The following is an 18,236-nucleotide window of genomic DNA, read 5'->3' on the forward strand; positions in this document are numbered from 1 at the left end:
TATCAGGAGGCTGGAATTCTACACAAGACTCTTTATCTCTGCTTTTATCATTAATATATGCTCAGTATCTCTAGAAATGACCTTCTATTTTAGGGGAGAATTTTGCTTTCCACTTTACGCAGCTTACAAAGATTAAAGGAGCAGAAATTTCATGATCATACGATATATATGGTATGAACACTGTCTTATTTTTTGTCCAAAAAGAAACAGAAGTGAGAGCCAATTTGGCTGCAGGAATTTATTGCATAATATATTATCTCTCCCTACGATTATCACCTTTATAATAAGAAAGAACATTCACTGAGTGCTAGCTGTTCCATCCACACTGTGATTTTAGGTTCCTACAGATGAAAATTTTGGATCATAGGCTATGTGCTTTTATGTATTTATTTGAAATTAATAAATTGTTTACTTAAATGAATATGCCAGTTCATACTGATAGCAGCAGTGTATGAGACACTCTCCCCCATGTAGTTTCCCAAACTCAGTTTTGTCAGTATTCTTATCTGTTCTCCAAGCACAGAGGTTTGCATTTCATCCCTGAATTTACTGTCATCATTGCTCTCAGCAAGACTTCCTCTTTTTTAGAAAAATGTTTTTAAAATTTTTATTAAGATATGATTCACTGACCACTGAACTCACTGTTTTATTTACTTATTTATTGGCCGTGCTGGGTCTTCATTGCTGTGTGGGCTTTTCTCTGTTGGGGTGAGCGGGGGCCACTCTTCATTGCAGTGCGTGAGCGTCTCGCTGTGGTGGCTTCTCTTGTTGCAGAGCACAGGCTCCAGGCACACGGGCTACAGCAGTTACAGCACGTGGGCTCCGTGTTTGAGGCTCCCAGGCTCTAGAGCACAGGCTTAGCGGTTGTGCCGCACGGGCCTTTGTTGCTCTGCAGCATGTGGTGTCTTCCTGGATCAGTGTTCGAACACTTGTCTTCTGCTTTGGCAGGCAGATTCTTTACCACTGAGCCACCAGGGAAGCCCTAAGCTCATTGTTTTAGAGTGGATAGTTCAACGGTTTCTAATATATTCACAATGTTGTGTAACTACCACCACTGTCTAATTCCAGAACATTTTCACCACCCCCAAAGGCACCCTGTACTCATTAGTTGTCATCCCCATAGCTCCTGGCAACTATTAATCTATTTTATGTGTATATATATTTGTCTACTCTGGACATTTCATATAAATGTAATCATATAATATGTGGTCGTTTGAATTTGATTTCTTTCACTTCACATAATGTTTTCAAGGTTCATACATGTATCAGTATTTCCCTTTTTATGACTGAATAATATTGTATGAGGGGCTTCCCTTGTGGCTCAGTGGTAAAGAATCCATCTGCTAATACAGGAGACATGGATTCAATCCCTGGATCAGGAAGATCCCCTGGAGAAGGAAATGGCAGCTCGCTCCATATGCTTGCAAAGGAAATCCCATGGACTTTCTGGTGGTAACCGTTGCCCCACTACTGCCTGAACTTAGTGTAATCTTTGAGCATTAGTTTCCTAAGCTCCCAAATGGGAAAAAGTACTATTCTATTGCAGGATTGTTGTTCTAAAATATTAAAAAATAACATAGGTAAAATGATAACATAATTCTTATTGCATGACTATCATTCATCTCCACTATGATGATTTAGGCATGTAGGCATTAGAAAAGGGATTAATCATCTAAATAGGAACATGTGTTTTCAGTTCTTTTGCATTTGTACCCAGGAATGGAATTGCTGACTTATATGGTAACTCTATGTTTAACTTTTTGAGGAAACGCCAAACTGTTCCCAAAACAGCTACGTCATTTAACATTTTACATTCTTACCAACAATGTTATGAGGGTTGCAATTCCTGTACATCCTTATCAAAACATATTATTTTTTTTTCAAAAATTATTATTATAGCCATCATGGTGGGGTAAGAAGTGGGCTCTTCTTGTGGTTAAACTTGAAGTTTCCTTATGACTAATGATGTTGATCTGTATATCTTCTTTGGGCTTCCCTGGTGGCTCAGATGGTGAAGAATCTGCTTGCAGTGCTGGAGACCGGGGTTTAATCCCAGGGTTGGGAAGACCCCCTGGACAAGGAAATGGCAACTCACTCCAGTATTCTTGCCTGGAGAATTCCATGGACAGAGGAACCTCTGTGGTATTGCAAAGAGTAAGACAGGACTGAGCAGCTAACATGACACTTTGGAGAAATGTCTATTTAAATCCTTTGCCCAGTTAAAAAAATTGAGCTATTTGTCTTTTTTATTGTTGGGTTGTAGGAGTTCTTTGAATAATATAGAGACTACACCTTTACCACCGAAAGATTTGTAAATATTTTTTCCATTCTGTTTTTAAGTTTAAATTTTTTTTCATAGTGTCCTTTGAAGCACAAAAGTTTTAATTTTGATGAAGTCTAACTTATTTATATTTTTGTTATTATTGCTTGCCCTTTTTGCGTCATTTAAGAAACTTTTGCCTAATATAAGATCATGAAGACTTACACCTACATTTTCTCCTAATACTTTATAATTTGAATTATCACACTTAGGTCTTTGATTCATTTTGAATTATTTTTTAAATTTGATTTGAGAAAATCAATTTACCATAGATGGTTTACTACTGGACTTTATTATGTTTCTTTGTTCTATGTGTCTATCTGTATATCAACTACACTATTTTGACATGGCAGCTTTGTAGAAAGTTTTAAAATGGGGAAATGTAAGCTTTCCATATTTTTTTCCCTTGTAGAACTTATTTAGGGTATTCTAAGCCTGGTATATTTCAATATAAATTTTAGGATCAGCTTTTTTTTTTATAAAAGGCTACTAGAATCTTGATAGGGACTGCATTTAATCTGTAAATCATTTGCAGAAGTATTTTCATATTAAAATTAAATTTTCCAATCCATGAACACAAGATACTTTTCCATTTATTTAGGTCTTCAAAGATTTCTGTTAACAATGTTGTTTAGTTTTCAGTGTATAAATCTGACACTTATATGGTTAAGTTTATTCCTAAGCATATTTTTTGGATACTACTATAAATAAAATTTTTTCTTAATTTTACTTTTGGATTGTTCATTGTTAGGCTATAGAAATGTAGCAGATCTTTATATACTGGTCCTGTGTCCTGTAACTTTGATGAATTCATTATTAGAGAGGGAGGTGGGAGAGGGGTTCAGGATGAGGAACATGTGTACACCTGTGGTGGATTCATGCTGATATATGGCAAAACCAATACAATATTGTAAAGTAATTAGCCTCCAATTAAAATAGATGAATTTATATTAAAAAAAGTTTTTTAAACTTCATGTCACCTGTGAATAAATATACTTTTACATGATTTTTTTGGATATGACAACAGAAACATAGGCAACAAAAGCAAAAATCAACAGGTGGGACTATGCCAAACTAAAAAGGTTCTGCACAGCAAAGGAAACAATCAGGAGAGTGAAGAGGCAATCAATGAAACGATGCGAGAAAGTCAAAAGAGAAAAAGAAATGGAAGAAAGTATTTTCAAATCATATATTTGATAAGTGGTAAATTTCTAAAATATGTGAAGGACTCATACAACTTAAGAGCAAAAAAAAAAAAAAAAGAAAAAGAAAAGAAAAGAAAAGAAAGAAAGAAATCCCAGATAATCCAACTAAAAATGGGCAGAAGACTTAAACAAATTTTTTTTCCAAAGAAGACATGCAAATGGCTAACAAGTACATAAAAAGTGCTCAACATCACTAATCATTAGAAAAATGCAAGTTAAATCCACAGTGAGATATTGCCTCACATCAGTTAGGGTGGCTATTGTTGAAAAGACAAGAAATAATAAGTGTTGTTGAGGATGTGGAGAAAAGGGAACCCTAGTACTCTGTTGGTGGGGATGTAAAATGATATAACTACTGTAGAAACAGTACGGAGGTTTCTTGAAAAATTAAAAATAGAACTAATGTAAGAAATCCCAGAAATCCCGCTTCTGGTTATATAACTAAAGGAAAAGAAGTCAGGATCTTGAAGAGACGTCTGTACTCCTGTACTCATTGCAGCATTATTTACAATAGTCAACATATGGAAACAAATTAAGTGTCCATCAGTAGATGAATGGAGAAAGAAAATGGGATACACACACATACATACTCACGCTGGAATATTCAGTCATAAAAAAGGAAATCCTGCCATTTGTGTGACAACATGGATGAGCCTGCAGGATGTACTGCTGCATGAAATAAGTCAGAAGGAGAAAGACAGCTATCATATGATCTGGAAAAAACAAGTCAGACTCAGAGAAACAGAGAGTAGAATGATGGTTTCCAGGAGTTGGGGGTAGGGACATGGGCAGATGTGGGTTAGGGAGTACAACCTCCATTTAAAAGATTCATAAGTTCTGGCGATCTAATGTACAGCGTGGTGACGATAGTTAATATTATGCACTTGTTTATCACACTAGAGACTATGGATACATTGATTAACATGATTGTAGTAATCATTTTACAGCTTAGATGTGTATCAAGTCATCATATTGTATCCTTTATATATGTATACAATTTTGGCACCCAATTATTCCTCAATAAAGCAAGGGGGAAAACAAAATTAACATTCAAAAATCAATGAACTTCATATACACAAACAAAAACCAGAAGATATAAAAAGAAAGACTGTCCATTCACATTCACAAACAAAACAAAAGCAAAAAACAAGAAGTAAATAGGTATAAACTTGACCAGAAAGTTCAAAATCTATATTGGATAAGTTCTAAAAGACCCTTGAAAGACTTAAATATGGGCTTGAACGAAAGGAAAGATGTACCATATTTATGGACAGCAAAACTCAACATCCTAAAGATGTTGGTCTCCCTAGATTAACACATCCAATGTAATTCTAATAAGAATAGAATTTTTTTTTCTGAAGGTAGAGATGTTGCTTATAATGTTTACTTAAAGAACAAATAAGCAAGAATAGCCAGGAAAATTCTGATGGGGAATAGAAATAAAGGGGTGTATTATACTTCCCTGTCAACTCAGGTGGTAAAGAATCTGCCTGCAATGCAGTAGACATCAGTTTTATCTCTGGGATCCCCTGGGGAAGGGCCCGGGAACCCACAGCAGTATACTTGCCTAGAGAATCCCATGGGCAGACGAGCCTGGTCGGCTACAGTCATTGGTGTTGCAAACAGTCAGATACGACCAAACAACTAACACTTTCACTTTTCACTTGTACTAAATATTAAAAATTTTTTGTGCCTCTGTAATTGAACAGTACTGGTGTTGGTGAAGAAATAGACTGACCCTGAAAGAGAAATATAAAAATCCTAGTAGACAAAATTGGACATGGAAATTTAACATATGTATAAAGGCATCATCTCAGGTCAATGGAGGAAAAGACAAGATATTTAAAGTATATGGTTAGGAGGACTGGATAGTCTTCTGTAAAAAATAAAATTGAATCCATTCTTCACACCAAGATAAATCCTGAATGGATCAGAATTTTACATGTGGTAAAAAATGAAATTATGCAAAAAAGGGAACATGGACTAATTGCTTTTTAACTTGGGAGTGGGATAAACCTTCCTAATTGTGACAAAAATGCAAACACAATAAAGAAAAGAGATTGACAAATTTGATTACATAAATAGGAATATTTTAAAGGAGTGAAATGAAACATAAACAAAAAAGTGAATCAACCCCCCTCCCCCAAAACTACCAAACCCACTCACATTAACAAAGTAGAAAGATGATGAAAAATTGAAAACAATGGTAGCCTATGGGCAAAGATTTGATATCTTTAACATCTAAGGAACTTCTAAAAATTTGTATAAAAAATATCAAGTTTCCTTTGGAAAAATGACCTAAAAATATAAAGGTGATAGAAAAAATGTTATTAGCCTTGGCATGCTTGTGTTCAGTTGCTTCAGTCACATCCCACTCTTTGTGAACCTATGAACTGTAGCCCACCAGGTTCCTCTATGCACAGGATTCTCCAGGCAAGAATCCTGGAGCGGGTTGCCATGCCCTTCTCCAGAGGATCCTCCTGACCCAGGGACTGAACCCAAGTCTCCTGCATTCCAGACAGATTCTTCACTGACCGAACCACCAGAGAAGCCCTTGAAAGTGAAAGTGAACGTTGCTCAGTTGTGTCCAACTCTTTGAGACTCCATGGCCTATAGTCCATGGAATTCCCCAGGCCAGAATACTGGAGTGGGTAGTCTTTCCCTTCTCCAGGGGATCTTCCCAACCCAGGGATTGAACCCAGGTCTCCCACATTGCAGGCAGATTCTTTATCAGTTGAGCCACAAGCAAAGTCCAAGTATACTAGAATGGATAGCCTATCCCTTCTCCAGCAGATCTTCCCAACCCAGGAATTGAACTGGGGTCTCCTGCATTGCAGGTGGATTCTTTAACAACTGAGGTATCAGGGAAGCCCAGAGAAGCCCTTAGTAGCCTTTAATGATAAATAAAGTTTCTTACCTTTGCTCATCATAAGTGAAATGCAAAATAAATCAACACTGAAAAATCAACATTTTCTACCCATTATACTACCAAAATTAAAAACAAAGAAAATTGAGAACATATTCTCTTGGCAAAGCTCTAGATGAACAAAAGTTCTCGTGTATTATGTTACTGATGGGAATGTTACACTGGGGAGGACAGTTTGACATAACTCTCAAAATCTCCTCTACCTGTTGACTCAGCTGTTTTAGTTCTAAGAATTTCTCCTAAGGATACACTGACAAAATTACAAACAAGATTCATTCATGGTATTATTTATTATAGCACTATTTGTAATAGCACAAAACTGGAAACAATTCAAATGTCCATCATCAGGGAACTGATAAAATAAGCTAAAGCACACAATGGTGCTTAATGCTGTTACATAAAAGAGTGAGAAAGACTTCAGGTGACTGTTTTAAAATGATTTCTAAAATATGTTGCTGAGTGCAAAAAGGTGTAGCAATGTGTATATAACATGCGGCCATTCATCTCAGAAAAAGTCTTAAGTTATTGGTTTAACTTGACGCATGAGATAGAAAGATAAAGCAAAAATTTAGATTTATAAGGGAGTGCAAGAGTAAGGTGGAGGGGAATATATCTTTAGAAACCACTTAAATATTTTGTATAATTATAATGCAAAATTAAGCTAAAAGAACAATCCTAAAACTTGAAGCAAAATGAGAAAAAAAAGTGAGCCTGTGACTTGAGTTGATGGTACAATCATACCAAGAGGAATTATTTTCAGTTAGTTTAAAACACAGTAATTTGATTTTACCTAGTGAGATTGATCCCTAAGTAGAGGCAAAATAAAGCAAGGAGAAAGCTTATGTTCTTTTACTAACCGTGCTGTTAATGGTAGTGTTAGTATTGTTCATCGGAAAGGATTGTGTGTGTATTTTTCAATAAATGAGGAATTTTGTTGATGTCAATGAGTATCACAATCTAAGGCATGGGAGAAAAAACATAGATGACTGCTGAAGTTAAGAACATCGGGTAGTCCTGATATGAATTAAAAATATCAATGTCAACTCATGATGTATTTTACCTGAAGAAAATTTCTTAATTCTGTCCTCTGAAAAGGCCTTGAAACCATGACTCAGTTTAGTCATTTCAGTCACTCGGTGGTGTCTGACTCTTTGTGATTCCATGGACTGCAGCATGCCAGGCTTCCCTGTCCATCACCAACTCCCAGAGCTTACTCAAACTCATATCCATAGAGTCGGTGATACCATCCAACCATCTCATCCTCTGTCAGCCCCTTCTCCCCAGCCTTCAATCTTTCCCAGCATCAGGGTCTTTTCCAATGAGTCAGTTCTTTGCATCAGGTGGCCAAAGTATTGGAGTTTCAACTTCAGCATCAGTCCTTCAAATTAATATTCAGGACTGACTTCCTTTAGGATTGACTGGTTGGATTTCCTTGCAGTCCAAGGGACTCTCAAGAGTCTTCTTCAATACCACAGTTCAAAAGCATCAATTCTTCAGTGCTCAGCTTTCTTTATAGTCCAGCTCTCACATCCATACATGACTACTGGAAAAGCCACAGCTCTGACTTGATGGACCTTTGTTGGCAAAGTAATGTCTCTGCTTTTTGATATGCTGTCTAGGTTGTTCATAGCTTTTCTTCCAAGGAGCAAGTGTCTTTTAATTTCATGGCTGCAATCTCCATCTGCAGTGATTTCTGAGCCCAAGAAAATAAAGTTTGTCACTGTTTCCATTGCTTCCCCATCTGTTTGCCATGAAGTGATGGGACTGGATGCCATGATCTTAGTTTTCTGAATGTTGAGTTTTAAGCCAACTTTTTCACTCTCCTCTCTCACTTTCATCAAGAGGCTCTTTAGTTCTTAGCTTTCTGCCATTAGGGTGATGTCATCTGCATATCTGAGGGTATTGATATTTCTCCTGGAAATCTTGATTCCAGCTTGTGCTTCATCGAGTCTGGCATTTTGCATGATATACTCTGCATATAAGTTAAATAAGCAGGGTGACAATATGCAGCCTTGATGTACTCCTTTCCCGATTTGGAACCAGTCTGTTATTCCATGTCCAGTTCTAACTGATGCTGCTTTACCTGCATACAGATTTCTCAGGAAGCAGGTAAAGTGGTCTGGTATTCCCATCTCTTGAAGAATTTTCCACAGTTTGTGTGATCCACACAGTCAAAGGCTTTGGTGTAGTAAATGAAGAAAATAAATGTTTTTCTAAAATTCTCTTGCTTTTTCTATGATCCAGTGGATGTTGGCAATTTGATCTCTGGTTCCTCTGCCTTTTCTAAATCCCAGCTTGAACATCTGGAAGTTCACGGTTCATGTACTGTTGAAGCCTAGGTTGGAGAATTTTGATCATTACTTTGCTAGCATGTGAGATGAGTGCAATTGTGTATAAATTTGAACATTCTTTGGCATTGCCTTTCTTAGGGACTGGAATGAAAACTGACCTTTTCCAGTCCTGTGGCCACTGCTGCGTTTTCCAAATTTGCTGGCATATTGAGTGCAGCGCTTTCACAGCATCATCTTTTAGGATTTGAAATAGCTCAACTGGAATTGCATCACTTCCACTAGCTTTGTTCGTAGTGATACTTCCTAAGACCCACTTGACTTTGATCTGGCTCTAAGTGAGTGATCACATCATAATGGTTATCTGGGTCATGAAGATCTTTCTTGTACAGTTCTTCTGTGTATTCTTACCACCTCTTCTTAATATCTTCTGCTTCTGTTAGGTCCATACCATTTCTGTCCTTTATTGTGACCATTTTTTCATGAAATGTTCCCTTGTTATCTCCAATTTTCTTGAGATCTCTAGTCTTTGCCATTCTATTGTTTTCCTCCATTTCTTTGCAATGATCACTGAGGAAGGCTTTCTTATCTCTCCTTGCTATTCTTTGGAACTCTGCATTCAAATGGGTATATCTTTCCTTTTCTCCTTTGCCTTTAGCTTCTCTTTTCTCAGCTATTTGTAAGGCCTCCTCAGACAACCATTTGCCTTTTTGCCTTTCTTTTTCTTGGAGATGGTCTTGATGATTGCCTACTGTACAACGTCACAAACCTCCATCCATAGTTCTTCAGGCACTCTATCTGTCAGATCTAATCCCTTGAATCTGTTTATCACTTCCACTATATTTAGGTCATACCTGAATGATCTAGTGGTTTTCCCTATTTTCTTGAATTTCAGTCTGAATTTTGCAATAAGGAGTTCGTGATCTGAGCCACAGTCAGCTCCTGGTCTTGTTTTTGCTGACTGTATAGAGCTTCTCCATCTTTGGCTGCAAAGAATAGAATCAATCTGATTTTGGTATTGACCATCTGGTGATGTTCATGTGTAGAGTATTCTCCTGTGTTGTTGGAAGAGGGTGTTTGCTATAACCTGTGCGTTCTCTTGGCAAAACTCTATTAGCCTTTGCCCTGCTTCATTCTGTACTCCAAGGCCAAACTTGTCTGTTACTCCAGATATCTCTTGACTTCCTACTTTTGCATTCCAATCCCCTATAATGAAAAGGACATCTTTTTGGGGTATTAGTTCTAGAAGGTCTTATAGGTCTTCATAAAACTGTTCAGCTTCAGCTTCTTCAGCATTACTAGTTGGGGCATAGACTTGGATTACTGTGATATTGAATGGTTTGGCTTGGAAGCGAACAGAGATCATTCTGTTATTTTTGAGATTGCATCCAAGTACTGCAGTTTGGATTCTTTTGTTGACTATGAGGACTACTCCATTTCTTCTAAGGGATTCTTGCCCACAGTAGTAGATATTATGGTCATCTGAGTTAAATGCACCCATTCCTGTCCGTTTCAGTTCATTGATTCCTAAAATGTTGACGTTCACTCTTGCCATCTCTTGTTTGACCACTTCCAATTTGCCTTGATTCATGGACCTAACATTCCAGGTTAATGAATCCTCTTGTCTCCTAGATTATTGTCTCCGAATTTCAGCAAAATGAACTAAGACTTTTTGGACAAATGGATGGTCCTAGGTCTAGGGCAGGAAATGCATAAAACAAATGTGGATTTGGATATACATTTCACAAAAGTCAACAAGTCCTCTTTTGGCACTAGCTCATTTAGCCTTGCTATTGGAGAAGGAAATGGCAACCCACTCCACTGTTCTTGCCTGGAGAATCCCAGGGATGGGGGAGCCTGGTGGGCTGCCATCTATGGGGTCGCACAGAGTCTGACATGACTGTAGTGACTTAGCAGCAGCAGCAGAGGGTACAGGGCAAGAAGAACAGAATGTCAGGGGCAGGGGCTGGTATGACAGCTCATGTACAAAGGAATGAGACCAAATGAATGGGTACAATGATGCTGTAATGCACTATCCATGTATCCTTGTTAAGACTGAGGTACTCACTCCTCTTGTTGGCTGCTTGCAGTCCACACCTGAGCCTTTCTTTGGGAATTGCTTTCAGTGGAGGAGCGCTGCCTTGCCCAAGATTAAGCTCCAATTCAGGGAGCAGTTCTGCCTAAATTGGAGCCACCACAGTTACTGAGGCTTCCCTGGTAGCTCAGTTGCTAAAGAATCCACCTGCAATGCAGGAGACCCTGGTTTGATTCCTGGGTCAGGAAGATCCTCTGGAGAAGGGATAGGCTACCCACTCCAGCATTTTTGGGCTTCCCCTTGTGGCTCAGCTGGTAAAGAATCCACCTGCAATGTGGGAGACCTGGGTTCAATCCCTGGGTTGGGAAGATGCCCTGGAGAAGGGAAAGGCTACCCACTCCAGTATTCTGCCCTGGAGAATATGATGGACTGTATAGTCCATGGGGTCGCAAAGAGTTGGACACGACTGAGTGACTTTCAGTCACCAGCTACACTGAGGAAGTCCAATTGGATTGGCTGAGGTTTCCAGTTTCAATTATGATACAGTTTAACTTGTCCCACTGTACAATCCTGTTCCCCTCACTACCCATGAGCCCTCTCTAGTACACCTTTAGTGCATAAATTTCCATCTCATAGTCTGTTTCTTGGGGAACCCAGCCTAACTGATGGGTATGGGAGCCATCCCGGCTTATGAGTGCCATTTCCCTTATGAAACAATATGTTTTACTTCCTCCCGGGGAATAGTTTCCAGGGGTCTTAGCAGTTACAAGAATGCACTGCATTCAGAGAAGCTCAAACTATGGATCCCGTTTAGATATTTGTAGTTAATTCACAATCCTCCAAGGCCAGGTGTAGTTTACTAATTAGGAGTAATTTTATAAGCCATGTTGCCTGGTAACATAGACAACTTCCACCTTTATTATGTTTCCAGGGAAACAGAGCTAGGAAGTTAACTCAAGGTCATTTTTCTGGAGAGAAAAAGAGCGAGTTTGTTAACCATTCACATTTAAAGATAACCACAAAGATAACTGAAACAAAAGAAAAAAATCCCAACAACCCTCACTTGGATGATACTAGGAAACTAACTTATTTTGAGACCCGGTAAATAAAGGGAGAGAATAATTTATCTAGATATTGTTATATGAACTGTATAAGTGGAATTTTCTCTTCACAGAAGTATCCTGGCCTTTTGTGAGGATCGAAGAGGGATTGAATTGTGATATCATCCATTGCAACTCCTACTGAAAAGGTGACTCTAGACAGTGGTCCCCAGCCTCCAGGATCTAACGCCTGATCATTAGAGGTAGAGCTGATGTAATGATAGTATAAATAAAGTGCACAATAAACGTAATGCCCTTGAATCATCCCCAAACCACCCCCCACCCTCCTGGTCTATGGAAAAATTGTCTTCCATGAAACCGGTCCCTGGTGTCAAAAAATTTGGGGACTACTGATCTAGACAATATCACCAGAGACAGCTAATAGTTCCAAAGTCCATCAGAGTTTGTGCACCCCCTGGATGTACGTACACAGCAGAATCTATAATGTGTTGCAAAAAGTTCTCACCTGAATTTGACCAGACTCCTAGATCTAACTGCCAGTTGTTCAGGACAGTTGATATCAAGGTGAAACAGTTTGCAAAAAGCAGGTTGTGGAAAACACAATGACCTAGTTTCTTCAACAGAGACTTTGCAAGGGAGACACACACATTACAGATATAAAGGTGAAAATTTCTGATTTAAAAGAGACCTAAGACACAAGAGACATATAAACCAATTGTAATTCTTGAGTCTACAATCCTGATTTGAACAAGTTGTAAAACTATTTATTATTCATGATTCAACTGAGGGATTTGAATACTGCTGGAAGATTGGATGATAGGAAGAAGTGATTATTAATTTTTCAGATTTGATAATGGTATTGTGGTTATGTTATTTAGAAGAGTCCTTAACTTTTACAGGTAAAGACAGATAAATTTATAGATTAAGTGATAAAATATCCGTTCCCCTTTCCCCAAATAATCTAGACTGTAGCAAAGTGGGTAAGAGATTACATGAAAGAGATGAAAGTGGGTGAGAGATTACAGGCTGGTCATGCCCTGATTACTGCTGAAGCTGGCCATTAGGTTTATGGGGGTTCTTTATACTATTTCCATGACTTTTATATGTTTGAAAATTTTAATTATAACAAATAGAAGCATATACGCATTTACTTTTTAATATAATCATCTCACTCCTGGAAATCTTCCATAGGTCCAAGTATTCTTAATGGAGCAACACTAACAAAAAGAAAAGAAACCCTGGAAATAAAATGAATACCCAAAAATGACATATGGTTGAATGAATTGTGATAGTGTACTGTCATTAAAGAGAATAATTTAGAGCCAACCCAGTTCACCTGGAGGGGTTTTGGGGAATAATGTTGAATGAGAAAAGCAAGATGCACACAGGAGTATATAAAACCTCATTTTTTGAAAGAAAAAAAAAACTTGTGCCTATTTGTCTACTATGCGTAGTGTATATTAGAGGGTGTCCAGAGAGGTGTTCACACGGTTTCCTTGGGATTGGGGAGTGAGAAAGTATGAGCCCCGGTTGTGGGGTCAGACTGTGTTCTGGTCCAACTTTGTCACCAGTGGCGTCACTACGGAGAGTTCAGCAGTGTTCATGGAGCATTTCCTGTGTGCCCAGCTGGCCTAGCAGCTGATGATACAGCAATATAGATGCTGTTCCTGTGACTTCCCTGGAGGTCTAGTAGTTGAGAATCCACCATCCAGTGTAGGGGACGCATATTCACCCCTGGTCAAGGAACTAAGATCCAACATGCCTTGGAGCAACTAAGCCCATGTTGAAAATAACCAAGCCTGCATGCCTCCATGAAGATCCAGCTTAGCCGGAAAAAAAAAGATAAAATGCTGTTCTTATCTCTGGGAAGCTGCCATGTTGAGGAGGGAAGGTTGAAAGGTCAACATGCATAAATTGCAGGGTGCTGTGGGCATATTGCTTAACTTTTATGAACCTCAGTTTTCTTATTTGTGAAACGGGATCATGACATATGCTTCATAGGGCAATTTCGAGATTTAAATATGTGCAACATGAATCTAATTGCACCATCTTGGGCCACAATCTTCTCATTGTAAGGCCCTAGCAACTTGCTAGTATTGTCCCCAGGGGCAGAAAGATGGACGCTGAGAGACTATAAGGTGAGGGAGGGTGTTGGTCAGGCAGTCAGTCTGAGAGCTAAGACAGAAGAGTGAGGTAGAACTGTATTATGGTTTCTTGAGAGCATAGAAGAAAGGAGGCAAATGTGTGCAATTATCCTTCATTTGAAAGCATTCACTTAATCTGTGTGCAGGGGCTTCCTCAGTGGTGCAGACAGTAAAGAGTCTGCCTGCAATATGAGAGACCCAGTTTCGATCCCTGGGTTGGGAAGATCCCCTCAAGAAAGAAATGGCAACCCACTCCGGTATTCTTGCCTGGAGAATCCCATGGACAGAGAGCCTGGCAGGCTACAATCCATGGGGCCGCAAGTAGTTGGACATGACTAAGGGACTAACACTCAATAACTGAAAGTGTGTGTGTTAGTCACTCAGTCATGTCCGACTCTTTGTGACCCTGTAGACTGTAGCTCGCCAGGCTTCTCCGCTCATTGGATTCTCCAGACTAGAATACTGGAATGGGGTGCCATTCACTTCTCCAGGGGATTTTCCTGACTCAGGGATTGAACCCAGGTCTCCTGCATTGTGGACAGGTTGTTTACCATCTGAGCCACCAGGGAGGCCCATTCACTTAATTCTTTATATTAATACCTTATACACAAGTGAACAAAGTAGACGAAGACCTGTGCCCCTTCAGAAGTGATGGTCCAAAAAGGGGAGACAGATTCTAGACATTAAAAGGAAGAAGTGAGTAAATCTGATGATTCATTGAAGTTTCATGGGAAAGAGGAAAAGCAGAGCAGAGGAAGTATATTAGTTAGCTAGGGCTGCTGTAACAAAGTGTCACAGACCAGGTGACATAAACAACAGAAATGTGTTGTCTCACTAGTCTGGAGCCTGGAGGTGTGGGATCAAGACCGTGCTTCCTCTGCCAAATCTAGAGAAGGATCTGTTCCAGGGAGCTCTTCTAGCTTCTGGTAGTTCCTGGCTTGTGGCAGCTTAACTGCAGTCCTCACCTGGCATTCTTCCTCTATGCATGTGTGTCTCAGTGTCCAAATTTTATCTTTTTCTAAGGATGCCAGTCAGATTAGGGGTCACTCTACTCCAGTGTGACCTCATCTTAATTACATTGACAATGACCCTATTTCCAAAAAAAGGTCCCATTTGGAGTTATTAGGGGTTGAGACTTCAACAAACAAATTTACGGAACAGGAAGGGACGTGAAGTGCCCAAGATAGTGGGCAGCCTGCAGTATTAAACTGGGAAACTTGGTGAGAAGGGGACATTGGAGAGAATGTTTGAAGAAGGTAGGGAATGGGCCATATGGCTATCTGGGGAACTGAAGACTATCCCAGGTAGAGAAGACAACCAATGCAAAGACATCTTGGCAGGCGTGTGCTTGAGATTTTCTAGGAGCAGCAGGAAGACTCTGTGGCTGCAGCAGAGAAAGAGTGAACAGGAGATGTCAGATGGGATCAGACCCTAAGCATGCGGCCCTTGGACACTCGTGAAGGACTTTGGCTTTTACTTGGAGCGTAACGATCAGTGGTTCTGGGCAGAGTGGCTATGCTGATAGACACAGTAGATGGGTAGGGAAGCAGTTAGGAAGCCATGTCTGTGATCCATGTGGGAAATGACTGACTTAGGAGAGAGGGGAGAATTGCTGGAGCAACCTCCTGAGTAGAGAAGGGGAATTGGTCCAGTGCATAAGCAGAAGGATTGGTATGGGTCCTGGGCCTTGGTGAATATATTTGATTTAAATACTTTCCCCTTATTGCATATTTAAAGAATCTAGCAAAGTATGTGGTGGACAGAAGATTCTCAGTACAGGTTAGTTTTTCTTTCCTCTCCCTTCCATCCCAGAATCTGGTCTCCTCAGCACCCACCCATCATTCTCCATTCCCATCGCTCACTTGCTCTCTGTTAGTTCTTTAGTCCTTAAAGAATGTGAGCTGGTAGTGGCTTATAGAAATGTTTTGAATGGTTGCTCAATGAATCCTAGGTTTTGGAGTAGTACCTTGGGACCATGTAAGAGTTTAGGAAATCCTAAATGGAGGAACTCCAGGGATTCCTGCCCATTCCCATGCCTACTCCATTTCTCACTTTATCCAGAAAATTCAGTATCTATGGTTTGTATGAAAGTATTAGTTGCTCAGTTGTATCCAATTCTTTGTGACCCCATGGACTCTAGTTCGCCAGGCTCCTCTGTCCATGGAATTCTCCAGGCAAGAATACTAGAATGGGTAGTCATTCTTTTCTCCAGGATATCTTCCTGACTCAGGGATCAAAACTGGGTCTTATGCATTGCAGCCAGATATTTTACAGCCACCAAGGAAGCCCCATGGTTTGTATTGAGGGGCACATTCAAGAATTCCATTTAAAAGCAAGAAGATTTCTGCTTTTTAAAAGTAACCCATTGCCTCAGAGCATTTCTTTTGTCTGAGATATTTTAAAGCCCTCTAACTCAAAAGAAATAAATCTCTAATGGTAGAATTTTAGATCATGGTTCTACTTATTTTGCGGCAAACAGATTTTTTCTGACTTCACCCAATAATGATGATGATGACAATGATAGCCAATATTAATTCAGGGCTAAACTTGCCCTTGTTTAGGATCCTGCCAAGGAATTATAAAGAATGAAGCTATTTATAGTCAAAGCATAGATTTGTGAAGCCATTATGTTAGAGCTTGGAGAGCTCTTAACAATACCCTAGTTTCAACCCTTTCATTTTATTAACAAATAACTGAGAGAAATGTTGATTTGATCAAGTTCATCTAAGGGTGGCTGGGTCTAGAATCCAAGCAACCTATGTCCCAGGTCCCCAATTTTCTCATTATATCCTGCTAGAAGGCAGATGTCCTCAGATTAGGATAAGGAGTGCCATATCACAGCTGTTGAAACAAGGGGTAGACATGAAATGAATACTGAAGACATTTGATGTGACATTTACCGTCCCTGGGAGTTCACGTTTATAAGCTCCACCACATTTAAGAGCCTCTTAAAGTCTCTAATTGCTCATTTATCTGATGTTGCAAAAACAGTCTCCACAGATACAAACTGGCAGGTAAATAGGTTGTTTAGAATTTATTTAAAGTGATAAACTAGCATAATACATCTTCCCTTGAGAGAATTACCAAAAGCACAGGATTATACCACCATTTGTAGTCATATTTCTTTTGGAGTCATTATTGGCTGTGGCCTCCTAATTTTCTTGGGGAAATATTTCATTTCTTACTCCATGAATGACTGCACTGTAAATAAACCTGCCAGCTCCCATGAGGACACGTGAGTCAGAGCAACCTGATGAAGGGTAAAGAAGACAATTTGGGGGTTGGCCAGATGTGGCTGTGGATTCTACCTCTGCCTCTTAGATCTCTCTTACTTGGGGTGAGTGCTTTAGTTCTGGATGCCTTAATTTTCTCTTTGGTAAAATGGGAATTATAATATCTGCCTCATAGGATGGTTGTGGGGATTAAGGGAATGAAGGCTGTAGGCCATCTTATGCCATGGCTGGCTATGGTGGGGGTTCAGTTGTTAAGTTGTGCCCAACTCTTGCAACCCCATGGACTGCAGCCCACTAGGCTCCTCTGTCCATGGGACTTCCCAGGCAAGCATACTGGAGTGGGTTGCCATTCTCTTCTGCAGGGGATCTTCTCAACCCAGGGATTGAACCCAGGTTTCCTTTGTTGCAGGCAGTCTCCTGCATTGCAGACACATTCTTTACTGACTGAGCCATAAGAAAAGCCATGGCTGGTTATGGTAGGTGATAAATAGTGAACTGCTCTGTTGGGAGGCAGAATAGAGATGTGACTTACAGGCCAAGTATAGCCCCTGGACCAGCAGTTCCAGTCTGGGGGCTTTGGCATCAGTCTGGTTGGATTCAAGCTTCAGTGTGGTTAGTACCTAGCTACGTAGCTTTGGGTGAAATCACTTTCTTAAGTGACTCACCTATGAAATGGGAAGGATGGCCATAGGAGTACCTATCTTGTGGGTCATTTTTACTGACCAGTGAGATGTTGCAGTCTCTCACCCTGGCTGGCATTTGAGGAATCACTGTTAGAATTTTCTAGAGCCTGCTGTCTAGAAGCAGTAAGCCTGTGGTGAAAGAAAGTGAAAGTGAAGTCGCTCAGTCGTGTCCGACTCTTTGCGACCCCATGGACACCAGGCTCCTCCGTCCATGGGATTTTCTAGGCAAGGGTACTGGCCTGTGGTAAATAAAACTAATGTGACAGTTAGGGGAAAGGAAAGCTATTTCTGTGTTCCTGTTTTAAATCAAAGTATGAGATGGATCTTTGGTTTCCAAACCA

This window comes from Ovis canadensis, chromosome 1, assembly GCF_042477335.2.
Source record: "Ovis canadensis isolate MfBH-ARS-UI-01 breed Bighorn chromosome 1, ARS-UI_OviCan_v2, whole genome shotgun sequence".
NCBI lineage: Eukaryota > Metazoa > Chordata > Mammalia > Artiodactyla > Bovidae > Ovis > Ovis canadensis.